The sequence below is a fragment of the Sinohyriopsis cumingii genome, chromosome 18 (genome assembly GCF_028554795.1).
Source record: "Sinohyriopsis cumingii isolate HCF-2022 chromosome 18, ASM2855479v2, whole genome shotgun sequence".
NCBI classification, from domain to species: domain Eukaryota; kingdom Metazoa; phylum Mollusca; class Bivalvia; order Unionida; family Unionidae; genus Sinohyriopsis; species Sinohyriopsis cumingii.
In genome coordinates, this window is record NC_142978.1 from 59,645,247 (window position 1) to 59,670,298 (window position 25,052).

At 34.7% G+C, this 25,052-nt stretch overlaps 1 protein-coding gene across 1 annotated transcript in view; it reads right to left on the reverse strand.

The window, feature by feature from the left end:
• LOC149776746 (rap guanine nucleotide exchange factor 4-like) overlaps positions 1–3,615 on the reverse strand; it is a 272,232-nt gene extending 268,617 nt beyond the window's left edge. The window contains exon 1 of the mRNA XM_089941417.1: positions 3,383–3,615. The gene's annotated coding sequence lies outside the window, so the exon portion shown is untranslated. The remainder of the gene's footprint in view (positions 1–3,382) is intronic.
• Between the last annotated feature and the right edge of the window lie 21,437 nt (positions 3,616–25,052).

Genomic DNA, 25,052 nt, shown 5'->3' on the forward strand with positions numbered 1-25,052 from the left:
GAAATAATCTTTTCTCACAGAATACATGTACATTGGTCAAATCTCACAGATTGGCACTGTGTATGTATCACATGTATGGCAATACCAAATATAACAAAAAGAGGCTGGGAACAACTTACAAGTACTGGACATGAACACTGTTTGCTTACAGGAATGCTGAACTTTATACTGCATGCAGCCTTCTGGGAGATAAGGAACAAGGCATGGTTATATGCATTCTGTAATATGGCCAACATTTCTTGAGATACTGGTTATGAGTAACATAGTTTTATATAAATGATTGTCGTATAAATCATGCTGTCAAGATAGCAGCATTACATACAAGTTATGGCTACTCTTGTGGGGTAGGTGGGTTGGGAGATAATACTTAAATCTTAAATCGACAAATAATGCCCAATACTTTGAAGAGCAGTCCAAAACTTCAAAATCACTTTTTAAATCTGTCTCGTGTTTAAATTACTACATTCGAATTAAAATCAAGATCTCTGATTAAAAAAAGAGATCTGACAGACACAGATACAATGTCATTTTAATTCGACAATGAAATTAGAATATCCACATTTATGAAAGTGAAAACGTCTTTCGCAACATAACGTTCTATTAATAACAACACAAAATGCAGTTTTAATGCACTGGTTACTCCATGTTTACAAGAATATTATGTCAGCCATATCTACTTATTTCAAGATCTCAATTTACTCAGATTGCAAATAGGAATTTCATGAGCAAAACTCTAAAAAGCAAGACAATGACCAAATAATGTAGCAACCTTGAAATTATGGTCATTTTTCCCACATTCTTGGTTGCATTCTAAATTGTTTCATCATCCTTTAATTATTATCTCCAATTTTAAAAAAAAATTCAAATCAATATTAATTGTAGATGTAAAGATAGCATGCATTTTCCAATATTCTATCATTTCAATGTGAATTTTGAGATATTGGGATTATTTTGGTTGATGACAGATACAGTGACAAAGTCATCTTAGGTTGCACTATTTTCTCCATCAACTGCAGCAAATTAATCATGATGCACTGAAACCTGTCAAAACAGTCAAGTCTAGGGACACTGTCAAAACAGTCAAGTCTAAAGACACTGTCAAAACAGTGAAGTCAAAGGTCACTGTCAAAACAGTCAAGTCTAGGGACACTGTCAAAACAGTCAAGTCTAGGGACACTGTCAAAACAGTGAAGTCAAAGGTCACTGTCAATGGAGTTTCATTACTAACAATTCTGTATTTGTCCTGTGCACCATGTATTTTGTAAATGATATGAAAAACACAATATTGATTTAAAGAACGACTGCTGAAATCTCATATATAATTAATTATATCATTAACAGCAATCATAGACAAAATGTCAGTAAAAGAAAAGAACTGGTAGAAAGAAGAAAGAAAAAAATGTAGTTATAATTAAAGGCTGATAACCTCTCTTCATTCTCCAAAATAATGTTTTTCCTGACTATCCATATCTTGTCTGCTGTTGCAAAAACAATGCAGAGTTTGGGACTGTTCTCTTGTAATAAATGTGAATCACTTTTCACAACTAAAGTATTCTAGCAAAAAAGTGAGTTTAAAGAGACATGAACTTTAGAAGGCCACAATGCAGTTTGAGAAATTCATTCTTTTACATTTTTATTTTAAAAAAAGTTAATAATATACAAATTATTATGATCTATATTAAGGTTAATATCCTTGTGCAATTTACTTTCACTGAAAATTGACGGACTTCAGTGTACTGAAGCTACATAAGAAAAAGCATAATATACTTTTTTATAAGTAATAAAGTACCAGTTGGATCAGAAAGTTGCAGGTTAAATATATTAATTCTCTTAAGCTGCTAAAAACTTTGTATCTAAATGTATTTGTCAACTAGAACTGTAATGGGCTACAAACAGGATTACGCTGTCAACTAGAACTGTTCTGGGCTACAAACAGGATGACGCTGTCAATTACAACTGTTCTGGGCTACAAACAGGATGACGCTGTCAACTAGAACTGTTCTGGGCTACAAACAGGATGACACTATCAACTAGAACTGTTCTGGGCTACAAACAGGATGACGCTGTCAATTAGAACTGTTCTGGGCTACAAACAGGATGACGCTGTCAATTAGAACTGTTCTGGGCTACAAACAGGATGACGCTGTCAACTAGAACTGTTCTGGGCTACAAACAGGATGACGCTGTCAATTAGAACTGTTCTGGGCTACAAACAGAATGATGCTGTCAACTGGAATTGTTCTGGGCTACAAACAGGATGACGCTGTCAACTAGAACTGTTCTGGGCTATAAACAGGATGACGCTGTCAATCAGAACTGTTCTGGGCTACAAACAGGATGACGCTGTCAATCAGAACTGTTCTGGGCTACAAACAGGATGACGCTGTCAACTAGAATTGTTCTGGGCTACAAACAGGATGACGCTGTCAACTAGAACTGTTCTGGGCTACAAACAGGATGACGCTGTCAATTAGAACTGTTCTGGGCTACAAACAGGATGATGCTGTCAACTAGAATTGTTCTGGGCTACAAACAGGATGACGCTGTCAACTAGAACTGTTCTGGGCTATAAACAGGATGACGCTGTCAATCAGAACTGTTCTGGGCTACAAACAGGATGACGCTGTCAATCAGAACTGTTCTGGGCTACAAACAGGATGACGCTGTCAACTAGAATTGTTCTGGGCTACAAACAGGATGATGCTGTCAACTAGAACTGTTCTGGGTGACAAACACAATGACACTGTCAATTAGAACTGTTCTGGGCTACAAACAGGATGATGCTGTCAACAAGATTACTTTCTTGCAACCAATAATGTAAAGTACACGTGTTGTGTGCCCAAATTAAACTTATTCCTGATACCACCCTGTGTAAAGAAATGTGTAAAAAAAAATTTTTAAAATGGCTTTCATCACCTCTATCAGTTAATGAATCATTGATGAGTCCATTGAATGAAAATATAAAATATTTAGTTTATGGAGATAACATAATACTGGTGGTATTTACACTAACCTTTAAATAATTATGATACCTTAGTATATTAAATTCATAATAAACAACAGTTCTTGCTTCCATGAATTCCAAAATTAAAATCTTTTGAAAATGAACAGGTCATGTATGTCTACTACCGTACAATCAGGCAATACTGCGGGGGGGGGGGGGCAACAAAACGACCGATGCCCCAAAAAATTTAAAAGCCTATCAGGATGGTTCCAGCGGAATGGTTATTTGAACAGGTCATTCAAAGGACTGAAAATCCTGAGTGACAGATAACAGAGAATAATCTAGTCAATATCGTCTGTAGGGTTACTGGCTCATAAACGTGCATCAACAAACAATAACATGTAGTGCGAAATATACACTGCTGATACTGCGACTTACCGATAATCGAAGATAGACTGCAATATCAGTGAATCGTTGTCGTATGTCGGTCACTATATAACAACATTAACATCTGTGGCTTTCTGCGCTCTCTGTCAAACCTTTAATACAATCAACTACACGACGTAGCTAGGCAGGTGCTCATCAACGTTCCATAACTCAACCGACCCACAAAATCGATACCATAGCTGCTGCTATTTGCTGATGCTGGAATCCCAAAATTCTGCTTGCAGACGATATTTTCTCGAGCTGATTGACTAATAAGAATGTAGATAACAGACGATAATGCAGAGCAGTCAACTGTAACAAAAGATTTGATTAGATCTAGTTGTTACAATGCTTTAACATGCGGTGGGGAGAGAATAATATAAAACCAATCATTAATCAATGATTCCGATTAATGTTTATTAGCACTTTTATAGGAAATCAACAGAAATTATGTCGAAATAATCAATCAATTTGAATACTATTTTTGTTAAATAAACTAAGACATGCATAATTTAAAATTTAAGGTCAACAATAAAAAATCCACAACATTCGCAACACGCACATTTAAACTCGTCATAAAAATGTGGCAAATAAATTTAGAAATTAATCATAAGATCAGTTGATATGAAGAAAAAAAAAGGAAAAAAAAAAAACAGTTTCCATTGACATGTGAGCAGCTTAAGATCTAATGAGAAAATTACAAGAAACATATGTACGCTTATATAAACATTATTTAAACGGTAGGATATCGTTCTGAACTCTCTAAATCTGTAATGAATTTCCACTGATTAGTCAAAAATGACGTAAGAAAATAAGGGGGAAAAATATTCATAAAACTCGTTTTCTAAAACACACACACACACACACACACACACACATACACATGCATAGGGGCAAATTAAAGGGAAATTAGCGGAGTGAAAGAGAGAAGAATTTGTGCCAAAAGCGGACAAAAGCTGGTCCAATCAGAACGTTGCCGTTGAAATTCTAATGCCATGTGTCCAGAATTCCAATTTCACATGTTGTATCAAAAACGCTTCTCCTGAAAGTTCAATTAAACAGTAGTAGTTGAAAGTTATATTTTCTGTGCAATTCGAAATATACACTGTAAAACGTCGACATAGGAAATAGAACTTTAAACCACCACTGCATAATTCAACATATAAAATATAAAATCTCGATCTTGAAAATGGAATTTTATCCATCACGTGATACTGGATTTCTCGACGTACAACATCGAAATTTCAACTGTAACTTTGTCATTGGACCCGCTTTTGTCGGCTACGTCGCCTCATACTCACATCATGTGTATACCTTCCCAATGGATTTAACTAGTGCTAACAATTCCCAATGATACAAAAGTGCTATGGCCTGTTTGAGATTGTGCGGTACATTTCTTGGTTAGGAGGCACACATATACTGCAACTATAATTAATGCTTTGTTTACTTGTTTGTGTTTTTTCTCCTATTTTAAACTCCCGTTTACCTATAATAAGTTTCTAATCGGCAAGTGTCGTTTCCTTTGAATAAAAAAGCTAATATATATATATATATATTTCACAGGTAAATGGGATGCTAGAACCGAGAATCATTATGTCCAAATCCTTATTTTTATTTTTTGGATTTATTTTCAAAATAATGTTGATGAAGACAACAGTAAACATTTTAAACTGGCATTATTACTGCAGACCTCACACTTAATGGTAATACAATCAGGCCCGACCCTAGGACGTGCGGGGCCCAAGGCAGCAAGCGACGAGCGGGACCCCAAGCACAAAAAAAATCTGGTCAATCTCACCACAGTATACAAAATATGTATAAACAGTAGCGCGGGGTCCAAGCAGGTCCAAGGCGGTTGCCTCATTCGCCTTGCTCTAGGGCCGGGCTTGAATACAATTGCAAACAACGCACACACACACAGATATATATATATATATATATATATATATATATATATATATATATATATATATATATATATATATATATATATATATATATATATACATGTTATCGTGACAGAAAAGTACATTCTACCGTCTGATGAAAGTGTCAACAACGATGTCCCTGTACCAGCCGGTGAATCGTAAAAATCACTTATATGTGAAATCATCTTTGTTCAACAACTTGCTTGCTTCATGGCGATCAGTAATTTCACAATGTTCACATGGTAAAAAAACAAAATTACATTGTTGGTATCACAGCTGTTACAGTGTCACTGTTAGAGTATACATAATCAAACAAATCCAGATGCTCGTTACCAGATACATGTAGGTGTCACGCCACGCACAATAGCTAGGAGAACATCAGCAGCAGCAGCAGCATCGCTTTCACTGGAAATGGCATCTGTTTACTCACTAAATCCTGCACTGATACAACAGTTTGCAACACAATCTGTGGAGACATCATGCCATGCATGATAAATGATAATGATTGCGGAAAGTACATTTACTTCGAGCTCATTTCTTTTTCTTATAATAGTGTAATACCTGACTCAACAAACCAAAATACTAGGCACTAAGAACTGCATTCCTTTTCCAATAGTAATACTAATAATGATAATGTAAAAACATAAGCAAAGTAAGAAAAACATGATGCTGTACTGTCACGTTTGCCTGCCCGCGATTACGTAAGTCAGGAACAAAGGAATGGGTTAGCGCCATGAGTATGTCGACCCTGCACTGTCGTGTTGATTCGCGTTTGTACAAGAGCCGCTCCGTTGGGTGTTAAAACTCACATGTAGACGTTGGAAGCTTTGAACAAAGGACCCTCGATGCTGTCGTAAATCTCCCCGCTTTGACAGATGGCCTGATGCTCGTCTGTTAAGCTTAACCGCCTGGGGTAGAATTGTTATCCAGTCGGAACTGAGGAAGGGTGGGGCCATCAATTCGAACCAGAATTTAACAGTCATTTGGGTTATGAACAAATTAGTCATTGTGAAGCACCGTGCTGACAAGTTGTAGCAATAACTCTGAGAGCCACTCGTGATTTGGCGGGAAAAACCTTGGTACATTCAAGGACTGAAAGCTTCGTAAAGGAAGCTTTTGGGGACAGAACTACCGGGTAGTCAAGTCCCAAGTCTCAGAGAGACAGGATATAAGTAGGCGGAGAACAAGCCTCGTTGAAGGAGAAAGAGAGAGAGAGAAGGAGGAGGAGAAAAGGAGACAAAAGGGGAAGAGGATAGGAAGAATCGGAGTACGGAGAACTCCGGAAGGAGGAAAGGAATTGGCGGAGTAAACACAGATGAGTAGAAACCAAGAACAGGGGAAAGCCATCTCATACTATAATCACGTGATGAAATAGGTTGTTACATGGTCGAGAGGAAGAAGATTGGTTGAGAAATTAATATCGTTTAATTTGTATTAAATAGTTATTCTTTTGAATTTCACCTTTGTGTTCTTAATAATTTAATTGTCGGTATTGCTGACTGGAGGCTCGGAGCTGTATCTCTCTCTATCACTAATTTCACTTCCTACAAAAACGAGCCAGGGTGGGAATTCAACAGTAATTCAAATAAATATTGGGAGCATCCCACCCCAACGCATAACAGTGGGTCACATAGAACTTCACAGTCTGTGACATTTTTCAAAGTTACGATTTGGTTCTGGATTTTTTTTCTTAACGTAGCTTTAAATTGTTTCAGTCATATCGCTACAATGTCTGCAGTGTAGCAGTTTATAGTGATGTCTAGCACTGGGGCATCATGCCGCAGATATGTAGGTTCATGTTCCACCCAGTCACATTATCCTTGCATCAGTCCTAATACTAATCTCTTAATGCTGAGTGCCAAGCGCGACAGCTGCTGTACCATTTTCTAAGTCTTTGGTATGACTCGGCCGGGGGTCGAAACCGCGATCTCCCGCATCCGGTTGCTTGAACCACTTAGGCCACCGGAGCGGTCATTTCAAAGGTACAATAATTTACTCAAAATAAACCAGTACTTAAACGTAAGTTTCATTAAATTATTGTATTATTTACCGACAACATGATATCACAAGCAAAGTTGTATTTGTTCAACGATCTTATGTAATTCTATCATGGAAATTAAGTTTAGAGAGGACAAACATAAATGAATTGTCTGCTCAAACTGGGCTATGAAGGAAGCCACATCAGTATGGGAAAATTGACTTCTGCTCAACTGTTCTGATGAGGAATTCTACAACAGCATTGATACATATTGTCAGCGCAAGGTTTCAAGTTATACATTGGTCGAAATGTTTATGTATGGCGTGACTCATTGTTGATTTTACGGAGAGAGAAAGTATGAGAGAGATTATGAGAGAGAAAAAGCAATATATACGAATGTTTACAGCTATTCCGATTATAAATGTATATTTTATAATATTTGATGAGAAGAAGAAAAAACATTTTTCGTGCAGTGTCAGTGCTTGCAATTTAAAACTCCGGTGATAATTTTGTCGTCTGCTCGCCAGTGCAATATAGGAGAGCTGGTTAAGGTAACTGACCTAATGCATTCAGTAACCTTTTCTACGGTCCCGTTGTTGGCTTGTCTACATTAAAAAATATGCATTTGTTGTTGCAATATTTACATTTTGTAGATTTCGAGTCTCGAAACATTTAAACATTTCCAACATTTTACTTTTTTTAATTAAAAAAAAGATAATTTCAAATAAAACTTTAAACAAATTTAGCCCTATTGTTGGGTGAAAACCAATTTGATGGAACAAAACTATCTGAAATCAAGAATTTCATTTGAGACCTGTTGATAAAGGAGATGAAAATACAGGAATTGTGTGTGTTTGTGTGTGTGTGTGTGTGTGTGTGTGTGAGAGAGAGAGAGAGAGAGAGAGAGAGAGAGAGAGAAATAATTGCATGCATTGTACTTCATGCTCGATTTATTATGTCTATGTTGTAACATTTAATAAGGAGAATTAATCAAGCATGTTCCCGCATGTTGAAATGATTGGCTGAATTAGGGAAAATGTAATTTTCTACTCTTTGATAAACATCTATTGATTATATTAGCGTTTGGTGTTGTATGGTTATAGTAGCGGTTGTAGATGAAGTACCATTTCTTCGAACTTTGCAGCATATATTAATATGTATTAACTTCCAGAATTGGTCAACGAGAATAGAAAGTTATCGTAATACTAAACAAACTTGACGGTAGAAAAATGGTTACTGTCAAATGTGCCATGTAAATATAGAGGGCATTATGCATATATGTAAATGTTCAAGACACGCTTTGGTTAAACATTTAAAGAGTTAATAAGAAGAAATACCACTACAAGATGGGAAATGAATTGTGAATATGATCTTTATATGGCATTTTTGAAGATGACAATAATTTCATTATCAGGGATTTTATGGTCAGAGTTTACTAGGTTCATAGGCATCAAATACAAATTTCATATGTATTTGAAAAATAGTCATTCAGCAGTATATCGAACAGTTGCAGCTTGGTCGCGTCATGCCTTTTCCTTAGAAAGAACATTACGGAACAGGAACTCTTAAATTGGGAGAAGAGATACAAAGTACAATGTTAGTTTTTTGGCGTGAATGGGAGTAAATAAATTGTCATGCGAAGATCATTTTGCTCAAAATATGGTGTGATTAGTAATGAACACAATGCTACCATTGTGTGAGTAGATTAGCTGCAACTTGTCAGCACAACACTCTTACCGAGACTTTTTTGTAACACGTGATCTTGATAAGCATGCTCTTGGCCGAAATGATCTACGCGACTGAAAAAAAAGTCTTGGGTTTGATCTCTTAACGTCAGGCATAGTCCACATTTGAGATATCATTCATATTGTGTTATTTATTTGTTGTAATTCACGCATATTTAATCAATTAGACAACAACCAACAACAGCTAGATGTACCGACAGATCATATTCTAACAAACTAAAGAAAAACAATAATAACTTATTTCCGCGGCAGCAGCTACAAGATTGTGTTCATTTATCATATATTATCCAAATAAAACTATCACTTATATTTAATTTATAATATTTAATTTGCATTTGTTTGTTTTTCTCGATGATTATGTATAATTGTACTTTGGAAATGACCTTGTCCAAAATAAGTTCGTGTTGTTCCTGACTAGAGACAGTGTTGTTTTTATTTGGTTGTTGTTGTTGTTGTAGGGTTTAACGCCATTTTTCAGCACGATAGGCTATACATGGCGGCCAGTATTAATGGTGGAGGAAGAACCCGGAAAACCCCGGAAAGAACCACCGACCCACGAGAAGCTACTGGCAAGCTTTCTCACATGCCCACATTGGCTGAATCTTAGACTCGAACCGCCGCAGACAGAGGTGAGATGGCAGTGATCCGTAACGAAGAGCGCTTTAGACCACTCGGCCACTCGGGGCCCCTTTTTATTTGGTAAACAAATAATACATAGTTAACATAATATAGTAGTGTGGGTTACATTTAATAATAATTATCATAGTATGAGTCAAAGATATGCTTTCCATGTTCTTTATTATAATTATAGTGACGTATTTTATCTTGTTGCCAATTTAAAAATGTATAGCAATGGGCTTTTGTCTCAAATCCTGGCTATTGTTTGGTGTAAGTTTTTAGATTGGATCAGCAGTGGATCCTAATTCGAACTCCACTAGACACTAGAATTTAATTAGAACTTTATTCATTTGGACTGGTGATATAACTTTTTTGTCTATTTGGGATTGAATTCGCAATATTGTTAGTGCTTGTAAATTTTTACTTTGTATTCTAGGGAAATACATTACGTGTTGAATTTTACAAAACATTTTGGTTTTTCGCTCTTTTCCATTACTTTGTTTAAGACCATAGAGTCGCAATACAACCATTTTCATTTCCTGTAAGAAAGTTATTGTTTGGCATATCTACTTTCAGAGAATAAAGCGTATAGTCGTGGCTGCATCGTCAGTTCTCAAAGTGGAGGGCACATTTTCAGATCGTAAATATTCGGAGGTGTTGCATCTTCAACATCCCTTTAACATGTTAATTGCAGGATCCATTGGTTTTAGTAATAGTCAAACGTTTGATCGAATACAATCAAGTCTTTCCTTGCTCGCTATCCACAAGGCATTTCTGTGTTGTTACAAACAATGTACACAGGCATATTCGTTACTCAAAGAAAGTCAAGAAGAACCCGTTTTTTTGCCAATTATCTTCTTCATGTCAGACAGATGAAAAGAAATTTGACTTTGGTTGCATGAAAAGGACATAATATACATCGCACAAGTTTAATTTATATCACAGACGATGTATTCTAGCACCCTCAGTCCCAAAGCACATTATATAATACTGCTCAAAAGACTAAGAGACAAATCTCAAGTACAACTGATGGCAAAAATCTATTGTGATCACCACAACTTAATTATGACATTATTAGGATTCTGCATGTTTTCTACAGGCATATTTGCTAGTAGATTTGAAACTCAATACACCTAATTATTTGAGATTTCGCACTGAATTGTTCTAAGATTGGGGGCACGATAGTGCGTAAGTAATTTACAGGTCACTAAAAATATTAAAGGCTCATTTATTGATTCATTGATGTACATGTTTGCTGTTCAACATAACATCAGGCAAAATCTCATCCAGCTTCATTGATTCGCACGAATTATGACACCAGCTGCGATATAGGTGATGTCAAAAACAAGTGATTTTCTTGGGTTTCTTTGACCTCGCGTCAATCACTAAAAGAAAACATCTAGTTCCAAAGAAAAAGCAAGATTTGTTTTTAATTTCATTTTTTTTTAAAGTAAAACTTAAGAACATAAAGAACAACTGAAATAACACGCAGATCCGTGAACGAAACTGCAGCAGTGGATATCTTGCAGGAGCTATTATTCGTCCACTTCTACGATGGCATCCAATAACGACTGCAAAGACCAAAACGAAAACAAAGAGTGAAACAAAAAGAACTGCCCTGCTGCTACATGAGCAAACAAATAAAACACCATATTACAAGAGAACAAAGAAGACAAAAACAAAGAAGAAAACGAAGACCCTGACCATCGTAAAATGAAGGAGAAACACTGCAACTGGAGCTCGCACATATGAACAGAATCTGCTACTAGAATCCGATAGAGCAAGAAGTACAAAAGCAGCATCTACAAAAATATCATCATACATGCCACTCTCATCTACTCCTTTTTATGATACCCGTTAAATCGGATTAAAGAAAATCCATGGAGACAACAACTATATAGACACAACTTGGTAAACTTATTCCTCCTAATATGTTTTGTTATTTCCTGTTGCTGCCAGAATAGTGGCATAGCTCAAGAGAAAAAAGCACAATAGAGGACAGAGTTTAATTGACCTGTCGAAACAAGAACTAATTCGAATCAGTTCAATTAAAACTCTTCGATATTTTCGCCCAGTGTCCAAAATAAAACTTACGCAGACAGCACGTGAACACGAGTACGAATAATAAAGAAGAAGTTTTCTCGCTTTTGCACCAGTAGCCTCAAGAAGATATATTCCCAAAAGGTACGCCTGACATCGTTATCAAAGTTACCATCAAATAACGCATGACTTAAAAACGTTAAATACTCTCTCTTTTAGATAAACATTGGGATATTTTGTCCATGTTACCCAAAGACAGATCATTCCAAACACTCCCCCAAAACAATCATTGATAACCTGTGTTAATGTTGTATGAACGTGATAAAATGACTTGTTTATGGCGAAGATTAGAAAGACATTATCAATTTCTTTGAAACATAATGAAAAATGTCCCAATGACCAAAAGAACAAATTGCTGCCTCAATGGTTTCTCCAGATGCTGATCATATAGTAGTTGGCCGAAGTAGCTGTCAACTGTTATAGCTAGTTCTATATTTAGGTAGACTCCTGAAATTCGCTTACTGAAATAAAAAGAACGGGTTATTGTGAAGTAATTGTTTTGTCTAAAACTAATAATTGTATTTTCATAAACGTAATAACAGCTACATATAGTTAGAGTTAGAATCAGATTTTACCACTCCATACTGCATGCATTCGCATTTGGCGATCGGGTAAAGTCATAGGGTAAAGTTTACTTTGACATGTATCAGTCACGTTATCCCAAATCCCCATAATGATACTACTCAGTTTCACAAGTCCTTGACTATCAAACAGAAGTAGAAGTCACCAACATGCTGTTAACACTATTTCATACCCTTTTTAGAATTCATCTTTTCAAGCACAACAAAAATAATAGCAGTTACTATGTTAGTGGTGTAGGCAACGTGTTCATAAAAAAATCGTCGTTTTCTGCAATATCTTTGAGGTGATTTTGTAATTGAAGCAGCCGTTGGAAGTTTGAATTGACAACAAGGAGATAAACATGGACTCTGTGTGTGTGTGTGTGTGTGCGTGTGTGCGTGTGTGCGTGTGTGTGTGTGTAACCAACGCGAGTCCAAATATTTATTCCATAAACTTCGTGACTTAGCCCTGATGCAAACTTTACTACCTTTTGAGATGACAATCGCATAACGTATGTACACATGCAGAGATTGACAACGTGGAATTGCAATTTAAAGGTTTCATAAGTATATACATTGGATGTCCTTCTACATCCCAGTGATTCACCCTTGGTTTACATATTGAATTTTATGAGATCAACCACTTCACCCACCCCCCCTCATCCCCACCCACTCCACTTGACTGGCTAGGGTTCAATAAAGAGCCAACGTAGGCCAAAGTAGATGACCCATATTTGTTGACAGACACCAACATACACACAAAAAGACATCTAGGTTGTAACGAATGACTAATGGTTGGGTGACTTACAAAAGATACACACAAAGAAACACATATATTGGAGTAGGTGTGTGCGTATTGTTACGTTTTATGCTCTTTAAAACAGTAACAAGAAAAGAATGAAGACAACAAGCTTTGTAAAATTGAACAAATAATTTATTTCCCTAGAAACGCAAGGTAAAAATGAGAAAAAGAACTTACGGTTCTACGAATCAAATCCAAAAGTAATCCAAGAATAATCCAAGAATTAAAAGATACATGTCCTAGAAATAAAAATTCCTAAATGAATCTGAGTTGGAGTCATGATGAAAAAATCTAAGTTGGAGGAAGATTATGTATGTAATAGTCGGTTTTGTCCTGATGTGTCAACAGTTCCTTGTCGAACCACAGAAAAAAATATTCCAGTTTTGAATTCTGAATAAAATTTCAATAAATGTCTTTGTTCAAGAATTCTGTATGAGCACTTAAATATTTCCAGGGAAAAGAATTAATAATTCCATAAAATAGAATTTCAGCTCAAACTGGTCACTACAAAACCTCATCACAACAAAACACCTTTAAGTGTCAATAATTTATAGCCCAACTGACTAAATTCTCTATTGAAAATAGTTATACACTAATTTAAGACGCAAAACAGATTCCCTACGAGGATCACATGATCATGTTTCTAGAACAACATAGAAGCTGTACATGCCTAACATTACGTACTCCCAGTATGGCTTCGATTTCACTTTATGAATCTACACTAAGAAAGAATTAAATAAATAATAATAAAAATATATTTTATTTCACTCTCACTGATTCTAAATCAAGGTCAGGAACTAGGTCAGCATTAGATACAAAGTTTCTTTTATTAGTGTTTACGAAAAACAGTCAGGTCAAACTAATTTATGGAAAATGTAAACTCCAGTAAATAAAGTTACATTCCAATAGCATGTAAATGAATAAAAATTGTTAAACTAACAAACAAACAATTAAATTAAATCAAATATAAATTAAATCAAATATAAATTAAATCAAATATACATAACAGCATATACGTGTGTATGTCTGCATGATACACATTTTTGTAACTGTGGGTTTCTTTCACCCCAGAAACCGAGCCCCATGGTTATAATTTTAAACAAAAATAAACACTATGGAGGTGTGTGTATGCATGTGTGCGTTAGTGCGTGCGTGTTTGTGTGTGTAAATACTTTAATATTTTCCATTCGATACAGCTTAGTGTATTTTGTGTATAATATGCATTGAAACTAAACATCCACATACCCAACGTCAGTCAATTTAAACGTTTACTTTAATAACTTTACAACATTGCTTTTTTTAAATATACATTCTCAATATGTACTAATTAAAACACTGGCATGCTAAACCGGGATCCTGAAAACCAATAATCCACACACCCAACATGACCCCATTAAAATATTAGCATATTAACACCGGGATCCTGAAAACCAATAATACACACACCCAACATGACCCCATTAAAACACTAGCATAATAAAACCGGAATCATGAAAACCAATAATCCACACACCCAACATGACCCCATTAAAACACTAGCATAATAAAACCGGAATCATGAAAACCAATAATCAACACACCCAACATGACCCCATTAAAACACTAGTATAATAAAACCGGAATCATGAAAACCAATAATCCACACACCCAACACGACCCCATTAAAGCATCAGCATAATAAACCCGGGATCCTGAAAACGAATAATCCACACATCCAACATAACCCCATTAAAACGTTTGCATTAACAGCACTGAAATCCTGAAAACTTTTATTGCTTTCAAATTTATTGATCTACATTTTTGGAAATTGTTATGACTAATCACCTAGCAAACTGTGCCATAACGTTCAATTTCAATTTGCTCTAGATTGTAATTTATATTAACCTAGAATCTAACGCGATAACCTAAATAGATAATTTAGGGCTTATAAGTTAATTGTATTACTAAAGATTGAGATGCAAAGGGACTTATCTGTCAGAGAAAAATGGGTAAGGTCGAAATGTGAAGGAAAAGTCGTTTGCCAGTGAAAGATGGATACGGTTGAATTGGGGAGGAAAAATCATTGGCTAGTGAAAGATGGGTCATCTTCCAGAAAAAGTTGGTAATTTTGAAATGTAAAGGGAGTCATCTGCAAGAGAAATTGGGTAAGGCTGAAATATAACGGGAGTCCTCTGCCAGAGAACTATGAGTTAGATTTAAATGAAAAGGTAGTCATTGGCCAGAGAAAGATGGGTAAGGTTCAAATGTAAAGGTAGTCACCAGCCAGAGAAAGATGGCAAGGTTAGTAGGTAAAGGGAATCATCTGTCAGAGAAAGATAAGTACAGTTTTGATGTTTTATATTATTCTCTTTCATGATCGTCATTATTTTTTTAACAAATCTTATATACTTATCTTTAAAAAAAATAAAAATAAACGTTACTTCTAATGGGACAATTATTTTCGTTTTTGCATGTTACTGTTATAGTTATTAGGAAAATTCATGGATAGGTACAAAAACTATAGGAGCAGGAACAGGATTCTTATATGAACTGTTCTATGAATATAACCACCGTGTGTGATTCTTTCAGCTCCTTAATGCAAAAACTGCATTTAGCAGACATGAATCGTTTGCATGTATGTCAATTAGTAGATATATATATATATATATATATATATATATATATATATATATATATATATATATATATATATATATATATATATATATATATATATATATACATATATACATATATATATATATATATATATATATATATATATATATATATATATATATATATATATATATATATTTTTTTTTTTTTTTTTTTTTGAAACAGGGCGTAATATGCTGTGGTTCCAAATTGTGTACGCCGTCTGTATGCTAGGTGAGTGCTATCATTAAACCTCAAATAAACATTATTTGAAAACCGGATTATATATATATATATATGTGGGAGAAAAATTATATCGCTATAGTCGGAATACCAATATTTTATTTTTGTTTATTTTATAGAACTAAAGTTTGTGACTCTGTTTGTTGATGAATTGAATTCATTATTAAAACCTTAATACACAGATTTAGTAGACAAGATGAAAAAAGAAAATAACCTGTAACAAACAATTAATTTTTTTATTTATGCAATTAAAGCATTTTAATCTCACCTAGGAATTATTTGTTAAGACCACACAAATATAACCCTGCTAAATTTAAACACTGGTTTGATAAATGCCGGTAAGTGTACCAGATATAACGCTGTTAGAAAATGCTTTAATTGTGTGTCAATGTGTATGATATCTCAATATCAGAAAATTAATTTATTATATAAATCAATGTCCATGAACCAGTACAGAATAAAGTCTCTGGAACACCATCAGAAATTAATTTATTATATTACTCAATGTCCATGATATAATATCATCAGAAAAGTGTGTGTGTGTGTGTGTGTGTGTGATTTGGATTTTTAACGTAGCTTTAACAATTGTTCAGTCATATCGCTACAATGTTTGCAGTGTGACAGTTTATAGTGATGTCTAGCGCTGGGGCATCATGTCGCAGACATGTAGCATGATGTCCTACCCAGTCACATTATCCTGACACCGGACTGACCAGTTCTAACACTAACTTCTTAATGCTGAGCGCCAAACGAGGCAGCTGTTAGTACCGTTTTTGTAAGTCTTTGGTATGACTCGACAGGGGTTCGAACGACGACCTCCCGCATCCGAGGCGTACGCTCTAACCACTAGACCACCAGAGCGGTCCATCAGAAAAGTAATATATTAGATTAGGCAATGCCCATGATATAATACCATCTGAAAATTAATGTATTAGATTAGTCCATGATATAACACAATCAGAAAATTAATTTATGATATTATGAACCAGTAGAGAACATATATATATATATTCCCCCACCATATATATTTAGATACAACAAATGGGCTACTGTGTTTGAGCTGCAAGTCCGTAAAACATGAAGCCGACTGTCACAACGTGACCACCTGTGCAGAAGGCGATGTAAGTAATATTTCTCTGTTCACATCTACGTGCATGAAAAAAAGCACTGGATGGTTTATCCAAATTTTTGCAAAGTGGTTTTATTTGTCATAATTTAAACATTTTAAGAGTTAACGTCAAATACCATTTGCCTTTTATCTTGTTATTACATATTATTTTATATTCATGTCTGTTTGTCCGCATATTTCGAGACTCGGTGCGAATTAAATGAAATAATTGGAACTCAAAGATTTAGATATTTAAGTCGTTTTACTTGAATTAAAGGTATCCAAAACCTAGAAAGACAAAGAACATGATAAACTGACCATTACTTAACTTTTATAATCTCTTCTTTCGACATCGAATGTTCTGATTGCAACATCCAGGTGATGGGAAACTTAAAAATTGCCCTTTTATATTTTACTAAGAATTTCTTTAGCTCCTACTTTGGAGTGATACAGTTCATTTTTCTCTTTAATATATCAATTAGTAAAGTCTAAATGATTGGTCACGGTCTAGTCATTTACTACTACTCAAAATATTTCGAACCTTGGGTCAATGTTGTGAGTTATCCCCCCTACTGCACTTCTTGTCTGGCTCTTATGATATTCATTGTTCTTGCAAAAGCACAATGGACTTCAAGTCATTTCTGTTATTAATATAAAATTTGAGGTGTGTCAATGTGAAATGCTAGTTATAGCAACAATATTCCCATGATCATAATGTAAAACCCAAAAAGTTTGCTACCTAATTGCGTTTTAATTATCACTGATATAACTAGCATTTGTTTTACACGGTGTTGTTCAGAAAATTACATGATAAAAACAACAGTTGGTTGTGCCGCATTCCAATGGAATTTTTATTGCTGTACAAATGGTGCAGTTCTATGTAACTAAATAACTTCGGAGTTTGATTCCGTTATTGCTCCAAGACGTATCGCATTCTCTCTTACTCTTTACAACAAAACAATTCAAGAAACATGCCATTAAGGTTAGTACACATAGTTATAGAAACAAACCATTAAGGTTAGTACACAAGGGTATAAAAACATGTCATTAAGTTTAGCATGCATGTTAGTACGCATGATTAAAACACACTGGCCATTTAGGTTAGTACACAAGTTTAAAAAAACATGACATGAAGGTTAGTAAACAAGGTTATAGAAACGTGTCATTAATGTTAGTACATATGGTTATAGAAACGTGCCATTAAGGTTAGTGAATAAGGTTATAGAAACGTGCCATTAAGGTTAGTGAATAAGGTTATAGAATCATGCCATTAAGGTTAGTGAATAAGGTTATAGAAACGTGCCATTAAGGTTAGTGAATAAGGTTATAGAATCATGCCATTAAGGTTAGTGAATAAGGTTATAGAAACGTGCCATTAAGGTTAGTGAATAAGGTTATAGAATCATGCCATTAAGGTTAGTGAATAAAGTTATAGAAACACGCCATTAAGTTTAGTGAACAAGGTTATAGAAACATGCCATTAAGCTTAATACATATGGTTATAGAAACATGCCATTAAGGTTAGTACACAAGGTTATTGAGACTGGTTAATACATATGATTATAGAAACATACCATTCAAGTTTGTACATATGATTATGAAACAGTCCATTAAGGATTGTACACGTGGTGATAGGAACATGCCATTAGGGTTACTACACAAAGCTGTTTGCTTTAAAATACATCCACGTAACTTCGTAGATAAGGAAAAATAAAATATTAAATTTCCAAAAGGTCTTTCTTTTAATTACTTTTTGGAAAACAATTATAATTTTTACACGAGAATGATCAGTCCTATCTCCTGGTTGAACATTTACATTTTCAATAACTGTGAATAAATCCTGCTAGTATACATGTGTATCCCTATATTATGTTTTACCCATAAATCTACTAAATTACAGTCTATACATATATCTAAGGCAACTTCTCTTGCCCTTAGGGTAATTTACATTATTATAATTATCTATATTTTGATCCATGCAAAAGTTTGTCCACCCACCCCACTTTCAACGGAAAGACAATCAGTTGACATATGCAATATATATGTCTTATCTGATGGTAAAAATCTGTTTGGTTAATAAACATCAACACGTGTAAACATATAGTTTCCAATGGTTATATATATATATATATATATATATATATATATATATATATATATATATATATATATATATATATATATATATATAAAGAATACAAATCATATGGCGAATAATAATCCTTTCAAGTGCACTGGATCCAGCAAGCGATCACGCATGTCAGGGATTGATTAAGATAAATGCTATAAACTGACAGCGAACAGTGCGAGACTAGTATCTAACTAGCCTGAGCGCTTTCAACTCTTTTTATTAGTCTTTTTCAAAGGCAAATACAAAACATAATGAAGACAAACAAATAAAACATAAAAACGGTTATGTTTGCAAAACTTTACATGGCTGTTTCTACAGGAATTAAACCTTGAACTTTATTATGTCTCAGCTAGTTTATTTCAACTTGTTGATACTGGGAAATATTTTTACTGACCTAGAAAGCTATGAGCCATAACTACATCTGTTATTTTATGTAAATTTATGTAAGCGCAAATTATATCCCAGATATTTCATTGTTAAAGTAGTCATTATAGGCTATTAAGCAAATTTAGAAACAAGTTGAAATAAACTAGTTGAAACATAATAAAGTTAAATGTTTTATTCCTGTAGAAACAGCCATGTAAAGTTTTGCAAACATAACCGTTTTTCTGTTTTATTTGTTTGTCTTTACTGTTTTGTATTTGCTTTTGATAAAGACTAATTAAAGAGTCGAAAGCGCTCAGGCTAGTTAGATAGTAGTTTCGCACTGTTCGTTGTCAGTTTATTACACACACACACACACACGTCACAAGGAAAGCTCATACTTCGATTTGCTTCAGTGGATTTGTGTTAAATTTACCAAGTGATCACCAGTACAGACTACCAAATTACAATTTTTTACACGCATTGTTTTAAACGTTGTCCGGTACAAAGTAAGGATTCAAAAACTTTGAAAATGAAATTGATATCTCCGTAAATGTTGATCAAATATTGCAAGGAGGAGACATCTGGGATCCAACTGAGAGAAAGTATACCAACTCTGACAAAATAACTCAGATAAATGCATTTTAATATGCTTATGATACTCAGGTATGAAGGAACTCTTTTATCCATAAAGATCAAAGGAAGCAGTACCGTGGAACATTTTTTTTTATTCTTCAAAATTGGTGTCATCACCTGTAAATAAGCATAAGAAATGTTTTTAAAAAAAAAACATGTTGGATTTGTTTCTATACAAGAATAATTACCAGAAGACAAGATACTGTGTTAAAATGTATATAAACTCCACACATGAACTGTCGATGTGGGTTCAGCTATAAAATTACACCATTTGTTTATTTTATGTGACCATATTCGGACATGGGAAAAGTGGAAAAGATCAAACAACGTGCACTACTATGTCGAATACATACCTGACCCCCCTCCCGATGATTCAGAAATCAGCATGTTATTTTGTGTAATTAGGAAGGTCAAATTCATTTCTTAAGGGTTATGTACCTTAAAGCGATCCACAAGGGATAATAACATATAGTTTACAAAGGAATAATTTTACCATACCATCAGTAGAAAAACTGAAAGCGAAACAGCTTTGCTGCCTGTAGAAACAGCTGGTGAAACAGCTATGTCATTAGTAGAAAAACAGCTAGTGAAACAGCTATGCCATCAATAGAAAAACAGCTAGTGAAACAGCAATATCATTTGTAGAAAACAGCTAGTGAAACAGCTATGCCATCAATAGAAAAAAAAACAGGTAGTGAAACAGCAATATCATCTGTAGAAAACAGCTAGTGAAACAGCTATGTCATCAATAGAAAAAACAGGCAGTGAAATAGCAATATAATCTGTAAGAAAAACATGTCCATCAGTAGAAAAAAATAACTATGCCATCAGTAGAAAAATTACTGATTGTTTCCAAAAATGACGTCACTATTACAAATACGTTAAAGATTGTAATGGACCTTATTTACATTGAAACAGACTTATCAATCAATCTGTCTATTACGTACCGAACTAGACATCGATTCTAAAATACATTTTAAGGAGTTTAGGATTTACTATAATTACAACTAGATCCTGCTCATTATTGTATTGCTTCTTGATCCGCACACATCGTGTGAGCTTAAACGCATCAGCTGTAGAACCTGAACTTGTATAACATACTAAACCATGGTACTGATGACTGTCGGTGGAATAATGAATCAGACATGGTATTAGCAGGACATTACGTAGATAGACTGAAGCAAATAATGATATCTTTCTGGACAAAGATGGCAAGTTGTAAAATAACGTTAAGTACAAGGAAAAAAACTGAGTCCCATTACAGCATTTTGTTATATTTCAAATTATATGCCACTTCAAACTGAATTTCAGCTGAAATAATATGGGTCTCTTTAAACTCAGTTTCAATTCCTGTTTTGTCTACCAGAGAAAACTAGTTTTATTAGGTTAGATGCTTTTTTTTATAGCATTAAAGTTACCAGACATTGATCGCTAGGCGCTCAGCAATAAATTTTTAGTGTTAGGGCTGGTCGGCCAAGTGTCAGGATAATATGACTGGGTGGGAAATATGCTACATGTCTGCGGCATAATGCCCCAGTGCTAGACATCACTATAAACTTTCGCACTGAGGACATTTTAACGATATGACTAAAAACGTGTTAAAGCTACGTTCAAAATCCAAATCAGACACACGCACACGCGCACGCGCACACCAGACATTGATCAGAAAGAAAGTAGTTGTACGTTGGCATGCATTAATAGGCATCGAACCACTTATCTGATTTGTCATTGGGATCTGTTAAGATTACATATTCTTTCATTAGTAGCTACTTTGTTTGTAAAAAGTCTTTTTATATACAAAAGGGTGAACAAATGATATCATTATAGTCACAAAGTTTATATTGTCAGTCTGTATTCGATTCAGTAAAAGAATACTCTTCCACAATTTGTTACACCGCACATTATCCTGCCCTGTGGTTTTCTTTTAGGAATATTTTCTAAATGTTTCAAACAAAAGTGTTTCTACTGATTGTTTCGAAAATTTACATAAGCATCTGAAACGAAACAAACATTCATTTTACGAAAATGTACATCTTCTTTTCTGTTGATTTCAAGAGTAAACAACTTGTTTACTTTTGCTAATTAAGGCCACTCCTATGCAATATTTTATCATATGTACTTTACACATCGAAACAAATACAAATTAAATCAATACAAAAATTTGTAACACTTTGTGCTACTAAATTTTGTGAACATCTTTGGTTCTTCAAAGAAGTATTTTTTTAATCTCCATGTGTTTTTAAGTTAGTAGTTTTCACCCAGGCGATTCACAAGCTCAACACCAAGCGTTTGAGTGATCCTGATATTCGGCCTGATTGATACTAATTAGTACACGGATATATTAGAATTTGACAAAAATGTTAAAAGTGGAATGTAGAATAGAACTTATGCAAAAACATCCGGGAAATATATTTGTAAGTTTCAATAGATTTTGGAAACTGGAAACATCCAATTTGGTGTAATTCTTGCAAGCTCACACTCTGTTCATGATGTCTTTTCACCCGCTATTAGCCTTTAATGTTTGGTTAGTACTTTAAGGGGATTTCTAACCGTTACAGACGTAATTTTTAAGCTGAAGATAAACATAGTTGTTGCCATGAAATTGATAGTCTAGTTTGTATTATCATTTATGTTAGATTGGTATAACATGTTTATTTCTCAGGACGTCAGTTAAGTCGTGTGATTGCAGCACAACCTTAAGTGAGGTCTTTCTTTAAAAGATCGTCGATTGTAATACATATTTCGAAGGGGAAACGAAAAAGGACGGTTAAATGCAATCATTTTGTGTAGAAGAAATTCGATCAGTGCAGAATTGTGACGAACGCACATGATGCAGTCATTAATTAGTTCTGATTAATTTGTTTTAGCACTTTTTGTAAAGCCTTTCTTTATTTGTTTACATTATTCTCTGTCAACTTTCAGTGAAGATACACTGTAATCGATTTTTGTGTTTTTAAATTTTGTTTCCGTTTTTCATTTTCCTACTTTTGTGTCCATTTGACTCTTTAATAATCATAACCATAGACTCTTGGTTGATTACATGTATTTGCTTATCATGCTATCAATATTTTTGAACTCAGTGATGGGAAATATCAGTATTTCGTCATGTTGTAGAATTTCAGGATGGACCATTTATCCGTAATGGCCTTTGCAGCAAAACCAGTTGCGTACTAACTCGCAAAATCCAAATGATCAGTTATGTCTGTCTATTCTCGATAAACACAATCCTGCTTATATTATTGACATACAGCCTGAAACTGTTTCCAACTCTGCCTCAGCTCGGTTATAAACTCTCTAAACCGAGGAAGCAGAAAAGAGGTCTTCGGTTGTCGTTGATACGCTCGATCCGAGCCACTCTATCTACTTACTATCTTGTTCTGAAATATATATTGCTTCGTTTGTCTTGCGCTTCTCATCTTCGCCACACCGTTGTAGGAGGAGGTAGATGAGCCTTTTCCCGAGATATTCAGTGTAGAAAGTGCTTTGTTATTCCCAAGATGTTTTGTCGGTCGTATTCGTGCCCTGGCGTTTTAACCTTCTGAGATGATCATCTACATCTGCATTGGGCCATCGTTGAACGCAGGGTAGTGTGGAGTCAGATTGCTATCGTATGCGTTCTCTCGTAAGAAGTATACTGCCGAGCTCTTCTCGGCTTATGGACCCATTTCTCATAAGATCGTCCGGATTGGCAAGCCAAAATTGGGTCATTGTGTCCTATTTGCACTACTTAATAACAAATGGTAAAATTTATTTTTCTTGGCTCTGATTCTAACTGTTCATACAAATGTAATAATTAAACGCAACTTTGGTTGGTGTTGGCTCTTTTACACGAAATGGACACTGCATACAAATGTTCTCTGCCTAAGATTATGACACCGTTTAACCGATTTTCACCAAACGTGAATGCTAGAATTCACTCTTTGCACACACTCTAATGGGTTTTATGCGACTTTCCTTATATGGTTAATTAGACGCACTCAAAGATACGAGCAGAAGTGGGGATGTTTTTGTTCTGTTGGTCACGTGCAACTTGATATTTAAAATCTGCTTATTGAATTGCATTTTGTTACCCCCGCACCAATTTCACTACATTTAATACTTGCATCGTGTCTAATCGGTTCGCAGATTGTTTCCGCAAAGGATAGTATAGGACTAGGACCTTGACCTATGTTATCAAAGGAGTGTAAATCCATTCGGAATTATTCGGATTTTGACAATATATTACGGATTTATATTGATTGTATGCTGCAATTCATGAATTTCACAAATTCGTTATTTCTTACATCAGTTTCAAAGTTACTGAATCAAAGTATTGGATACTATCTTTCCATCGAACAAACGTTATGTCCTATAATATATACTGAACCAATGTCCTTGGTATTGTCTATCCGTCGATCCAATCTGTTTTGCCCTATAAACGGTACATTATCAATGTCTTTGGTGAAGTCGTTCCGTCGACCCAATCTTTTTGTCATATAAAATATACAGCATCAATGTCTTTGGTGAATTCTTTCCGCCAACCCAACCTGTTATGTGTTATAATCAAATGGTCTTAAACTAGGTAACAGAAAAAAGAGTCAACCAACAAGTTTTGGAAAAAAATTAAACAAATAATTTAGTTCGCCAGAATACAAAGTGAAAATTTAAAAGTAACTTACACTATTATGAAGTAAGTCCCAAATAGTCCTAAACGTTCTATCGCAAGTCCAAAAGTATATAATTTCCGAATGAATTCCAGCGTTGTTCCGCATGAATTCCAATCTTGAGTGTATTGATGTGCCAGCATCATTTAATATACTAAAGTGCCAACAGCATTGATGTATCACAATATCA